The 6,847-nt window shown below is 37.2% G+C and overlaps 1 pseudogene; it reads right to left on the bottom strand.

Moving 5' to 3' along the window:
- Nucleotides 1-2,807: 2,807 nt before the first annotated feature.
- On the bottom strand, nucleotides 2,808-3,386 carry LOC118845416 (annotated as a pseudogene).
- Nucleotides 3,387-6,847: the final 3,461 nt, after the last annotated feature.

Raw genomic sequence — 6,847 nt, 5'->3', positions numbered from 1 at the left:
TATACAGCCAGCTCTGCCACACCAGCGCTCCTTCTCCCCAAATCACCGCCAACTCAGATTGGACTCAGATCTTAAGCAGTCTCTGCACTCCTGCTCTGATCCACCACTTAATTCCTCCCACCAGGTGAACATGAGGCTGGAAGCAACTGCAGCTGTAGTTCTGCAGCTGCACCACCCCTGTTGGCCCTGGGGCGGTAGCTGAACCATGAACTCCTTTCACTCTGTTCCCCATAGCTTTTCCCAGTAACCTTCTTTGTTGTCTTTGGTGTTTGTGGGTTGAGAAGTCTGGTAAATTCCACAGCTCACTGATTCAGGACACTAGGGCCTGTTTTGCCTGGCTCCTGGTAGGTCCAGGTGTGGCTCACACTGTGCTCTGCTCCACTTTGCTCCCAGTTCCATGGGATAAACCTTACCCAGCCACTATCTAGGCTGTCTTGGGCTGGAGCCCTGCTTCCCTCTGCTTTTGTGGGTTCTGCAGTTCTAGAATTTATTCAGAGCCATTTTATAGGTTTTTGGAGGAATCTGCGGGGGGGGGCGGGAAGCTCACACTAGTCCCTGCTTTCCAGCCATCATCTTGGCCCCGCCCCCCTACCACTCTTGTTCCTTAGCCAGCACCGCATAGTTTTCACTACTGATGCTTTGTAGTACAGCTTAATGTCTGGTGTGGGTAGGCTGCCTTCCCTAGAATTTCTTTTCATTAGTTCCCATGATATTCCGGACTTTTTGTTCTTCCAGATGAATTTTGTTATTATTTTATCCAGCTCTGCAAAATAATTTTTGGTAGTTTGATTGGTATGGCACTGAATAAGTAAATTAATTTAGGTAAAATTGTCATTTTTATTATATTAGCTTAGCCTAACCATGAACAACTGATGTTATTCCATTTAATTACATATGACTTTATTTGTGTGAGAAGCATTTCATAATTGTGTTCATATAGGCCCTGAGTCTGTCCTGGCAGATAGAGTCACAAATACTTTATAGTATTTACAGTAACTTTAAATGGAATTTCTCTTTCTATCCCTTGCTGTTGGGCTTTGTTAGTAATGTATAGGAATGCTGAGAATTTATGTGGGTTTGTTTTATATCATGCAGCTTTGCTAAAGGTGTTTATTATTTCAGGTAGCTTTTTACTGGATTCTCTAGGATTCTCTAAGTAAATCATCATATCATCTGCAAAAAGAGATAATTTAGTTTCTTCTTTGCCTATTCTAATTCTTTCAATTTCCTTTTCTTCTCTTAATGTTAAAGTTAACGTTTCTAGTACCAAATTGAATAATAGAGGTGATAATGGACATCATTGTTTCACCCCTGATCTTATTGGGAATGCACCTAGATTATCCCCATTAAATACAATGCTTGTTGATGGTTTTACGTAGATGCTATTTATAATTTTAAGGAAGACTCCATTTATTCCTATGCTTTCTTGTGTTTTTATTAGGAATGGGTGTTGTATTTTGTCAAAAGCTTGTTCTGCACCTATTGAGATAATAATATAGTTTCTGCCAGTTTTGTTATTGATATGATCAATTATGCTGGTAGTTTTCCTGATATTGAACCAGCCTTGCATTCCTGGAATAAATCTGACCTGGTCATAGTGGATTATTTTCATGACAAATTGCTGCAATCTTTTTGCTAAGATTTCACTTAAAACATTTGCATAAATATTCATTAGAGAAATTGGTCTATAAGTTTCTTTCTCTGTTTTGACTCTTTCTCATTTAGGTATTAGTACTATATTTGTGTCATAAAAAGAATTTGGTAGGACTCCACCTATTTTCCCAAATATTCTATAAAGTATGGGAATTAATTGTTCTTTAAATGTTTGATAGAATTCACATGTAAAACCATCTGGCCCTGGAGAATTTTTCCTAGGGAGTTCATTGTTGGATTGCTCAATTTCTTTTTCTGATATGGAGTTATTTAGATAATTTTTTTCCTCTTCTGTTAACTTGGGCAATTTGTGTTTTGTACATATTCATCCACTTCCCTGAGGTCATCAAAGTTAAGTGTATACAACTGGCCAAAATAATTCCTAAATATTTTTTAAATTTCTTCTTCATTGGAGGTGAATTCACCTTTTTCATTTTTTATACCAGCAATTTGGTTTTCCTCTTTCTTTTTTTTTTAAATCAAATTCACCAAGATTTTATCATTTTTTTTGTTTTTTTCATAAAACCGGCTTGTACTTTTATTTATTAGTTAAATAATTTTCTTGTTTTCAATTTTATTAATTTCTCCTTTAATTTTCAGTATTTCTAATTTGGTATTTAATTGGGGATTTTCAATTTGTTCTTTTTTCTAGTTTTTTTTTTTTTTTCTGTTGCATGCCCAATTCATTGATCTCCTTTTTCTCTATTTTATTCATGTAAGCATTTAAAGATATAAAACGTCCCCTAAGAACCATTTTTACTGCATCCCATAAGTTTTGGTATGTCCCCTCGTTATTGTCATTCTCTTGAATGAACTTATTAATTGTTTCTCTGATTTGTTCTTTGGCCCACTCATTCTTTAGAATTAGATTATTTAGTTTCCAATTAATTTTTAGTTTATCTTTCCATCATCCTTTATTACAAATAATTTTTATTGTTTTGTCATCTGAGAAGGATGCATTGACTATTTCAGCCTTTCTGCACTGGATTGTAAGATTTTTATGCCCTAGTACATGATCAGGTTTTGAGTATGTGCCATGTACCGCTGAGAAAAAAAAAAAAAAACATATTCCTTTTTATCTCCATTCAGTTTTCTCCAGAGATCTGTCATATCTGCCTTTTCTTTTCTTTTTTATAAAATTTTTTTAGCTATTCCAAATATTTTAATAAGAGTTCTCTGGAAGGCATTTAAAACACCAGTTTGTGTGGATAAACTCCATTGGAGAGAGAGAATGTAGAACACAGGTAGCCATGGAGCTGAGGAATTTTCTTGATTTGGGGCAGGATCTGAGAGTCCACTGTTTTCTGATCAGCCTTGTGCTGCTCTGTAATCTCGTATTTCTCTTTTTCTGTGTCAAAAATCTCTCCTTCTTGGTGTCTAGGTTTACGGAGCCTCTTCTTCTTGAAGTAAGCATCAGTGAGATGATTTGGAATTTTTACACCTGAAAGGTTAACCTTGCTAGAGGTGGCAATGACAAATTTCTCATGTGTCCTTCTCAGAGGAACGTGGTTGATGGTCAGAGGTCCAGTCACCAGTAGCAAGCCACTAGCTAGCTGCTTCAGGAAAACCACTCATTTGCCCCTGTGGCGGCCAGTGAGCATGATCAGAATGGTGCCTTGCTTGCTAGCTCGAAGTCTACTCACATGCTGGCTGAAGGGCTTTTTGCCATGACTTAGCAGCTTTCTAGGCACATCCTCAGTAGGGTAGTACTGAGGCATTTTGCGAATCTTTACCACACGGGTTCCTTCATTCTTATCACCACCAATATCTGCCTTTTCTAAAATTCTATTCACCTCCTTAACTTCTTTCTTGTTTATTCTTAGGTTAGATTTGTCAAGTTCAGAGAGGGGAAGATTGAGGTTCCCCACTAGTATGGTTTTGCTGTCTATTTCTTCCTGTAACTCTCTTAGCTTCTCGTCTAAGAATTTGCATGCTAAAACACTTGGTGCATATATGTTAAATAATGATATTGCTTCATTGTCTATGATGGCTTTTAGCAGGATGCAGTGTCCTTCCTTATCTCTTTTAATTAGACCTACCTTTGCTTTTGCTTTATCTGAGATTAGGATTTCTACTCCTGCTTTTTTTTTTTTTGCTTTAGCTGAAACACAATATATTCAACTCCATCCCTTTACATTTATCCTGTGTGTATCTTCATTTTTAAAATGTGCTTCTTGTAAAGAACATATTGTAGATTATGGTTTTTGATCCATTCTGATATCCACCTCCATTTTACAGGAGAGGTCATCCCATTCACATTCACAGTCATGATTACAAGCTGTTTCTTTTTCTCCATCCTGTCCTGCCCTCATTTATGCTTTTATTTCTTCCTCCCCCCCTTCTGCTCCTCAAAAGAGTTTGCTTTTGACCACCATCTTCCTCAATTTACCCTCTCTCTTGATTTCACTCCCCTATCTTACCCTTTTCCCCTTGCTACTTCTTCCCTCCCTTCCTGACCCCACCTTTTTCCTTTCCCCTTTCTCCTCCTACTGCCTGTATGACAAGTTTGATTTCTATACTTATCAGGTTATGCTATTCCCGTCTTGAGCTAAATCTGATGAGAGTAAAGCTCATATACTACTCTTCTCCCTCCCTTCTTTCCCTCTACTATAATGTCTTTTGTGCCTCTTCATTTGGTGTAACTTACCCTTTTCTACTACCTCCTTACCTCTTCTCCCAGAACCTCCCTTTACATCTCTTAATTATCTTTTTATCATTATATCTGTTATTTTATACTGATACCCACTGCCTATGTGTATACCTTTCACTTTCAGTTGTCATAATAAGTGTACTATTCTCAAGATTGAAAAGCATATATATATATGTATATATATATATATACATATATATATATATGTATATATATATATATATATATATAACATATAAAATGATATAATCCTTTATAAAGATGTTAACTATTTGTCCTTATTGATTAACAAGGTTTGTGGGGTATCCCCTCTTTAATTTTTATGTCTCTCAAGTTTTGTATTTGAAGATCAAATTTTCCATCGATTTCTGGCCTTTTCATCAGGAAGGTATGGACTTCTCTTATTTCATGTAATGTCCACCTCCTTGCCTGAAAACTTATGCTCAATTTTCCTAGGTAGTTGATTCTTGGTTGTAGACCCAGCTCCTTTGCCCTTGGGAATATCATATTTCAATTTCTCCTATAATTTAATATAGAGGCTGAATGATCCTGCATGATCCTGACTGTAATTCCATGATATTTGAATTGTTTCTTTTTGGCTACTTGCAATATTTTCTCTTTGACTTTGTTCTTTTCCTCATTGGCTTTTTTGGGTTTGATTGATTGGCCATTTGGGTTAGTCTGTTTTTAAGGTGTTATTTTCTTCAGTATTTTTTGGGTCTCCTTTAGCAAGTTGTTGACTTCTTTTTCATGATTTTCTTGCATCTCTCTCATTTCTCTTCCCAATTTTTCCTCTACTTTTCTTTGATTTTTCAAATGCTTTTTGAGCTTTTCCATGGCCTGAGATCAATTCATATTTTTCATGGATGCTTTTGATGCAGGATCTTTGATTTTGCTGACTTCTGGATGTATGTTTTGATCTTTTTTGTCACCAAAGATTCTATATTCTGAGTCCTTTTATTCTGCTTGCTCATCTTCCCATCTTATTACTTGACTTTTGAGCTTTTTGTCAGGGTATGATGGCTTTAGGAAGGTAGAGAGCTTTGTCCCAAGTTTCAGTGTTTTGCTCTGCTGTTTTCAGAACTATTTCTATTCTGAGGTGGTATGATGCTCCTCTCCTGGCCTGTGCTCTGCTCTGTGAATGCAGGCACTACTTTCTTCCATGTAACCACCAGGATGACTCCCTCTCCACAGCCACTACAATGTTCTGCCACACCATTGCTCCTCCTCCCCCAAGAACCACCAGCCAGGACAGCAACCCATATCCAAACCAGGCAAAGCAAGAGAATCCTGCCTCTGTGCCAGCAAAACTATATCTGCACTCATGTTCTGATCAGCTGCTTGATTCCTCCCATTTTGTGCACCTGGGGCAGGAAGCAACCACCATTCAGGTGCTGTTGTGGCTGCTGCTGCTACTGACCCAGGGCTGCAGCTAGATCATGCACATCCCTTATCCAGATCTAGCAGTTTTCCACCTAACCTGCTACATCTTTGATGTTTGTTGCTTGAGAAATCTGGTAACTGCAACAGTTCAGTGATTCAGTGCCCATTGGCCTTCTCTGTGCATTCTACTCTGGTGTGGTCTGTCCTGGAGCAGGCCACATTGGGCTGTTCTCTGCTCTCAAAATGGTGAAATAGATCCTTCCTAAGGACCATCCAGGCCATCTGGGGCTGGAGACTTATTTCCCTCTGTTATTTCATGTGTGCTGTAGATCTAGAATTTGTTTAGAGTCATTTTTATAAGTGTTTGGTGGGGTTTGGGGGAAAGCTTAAGTGAGTCCCTGTTTTCAAGCTGCCATCTTGCTTCTGCCCCAGGTTGATTTTTTTTAACCCAACACTAATACTTTGCACTCATCCCTTCAAAGTTATAGCTAATTACATTTGGCCCAATGCTCTGGCTTATTGTAATTTTTTTCCACTTTTTACCCAGATTTTGTCATCCAATCTGTTAGCCACACCTGTTATTTTTCCGGTCATCCCTTATTAAATTGCTACTACATATAAGGCACATTACAAGGTGGTAAACAACAAAAACAAAAGTAAATCTTCTCTTGAAAGGCTCAGATTGGCTTTCTATGAACTACAAATTAGATAAGCATGCAACTTGTTTATACAAGTCAATTTTTAACATGATTTATTGATTTTTTTTGCTTCATTGTACACCTTCCTTCATTCTTCTTCCTTTATCCCCAGAAAGGCGCCTGTATTAGAAATATAGAAAATATGCTATTTCATTGTGCTTATTGCTTATTGATTTTAGAATAGTATTTGATTGATAGTACAAATTACTGCCTTGAAGGTTTGGGTGAAGCTCACTTGAAAATATCTATGAAAGATATTTACACAGAGATAACATTGTTTAACAATCCACTTAGTATTGACATTAACTGAGATGTGATGCAGAGGAATATAAGTTCACTCAGAGAAGACCTCGAATAGTGGCATAAATGATTTTGTTTAAAATCCAAATGAAAGACAGCCTCACTATTGGTGAATCATCTATCTAAATGTACTGATTCACTGATAGCATTGTGTTAGTTATAT

The sequence above is a fragment of the Trichosurus vulpecula genome, chromosome 4 (assembly GCF_011100635.1).
Source record: "Trichosurus vulpecula isolate mTriVul1 chromosome 4, mTriVul1.pri, whole genome shotgun sequence".
Classification (NCBI taxonomy): Eukaryota; Metazoa; Chordata; class Mammalia; order Diprotodontia; family Phalangeridae; genus Trichosurus; species Trichosurus vulpecula.
The sequence above is the reverse complement of the archived record's forward strand: the minus strand, read 5'-3'. Positions and strand labels throughout refer to the sequence as shown.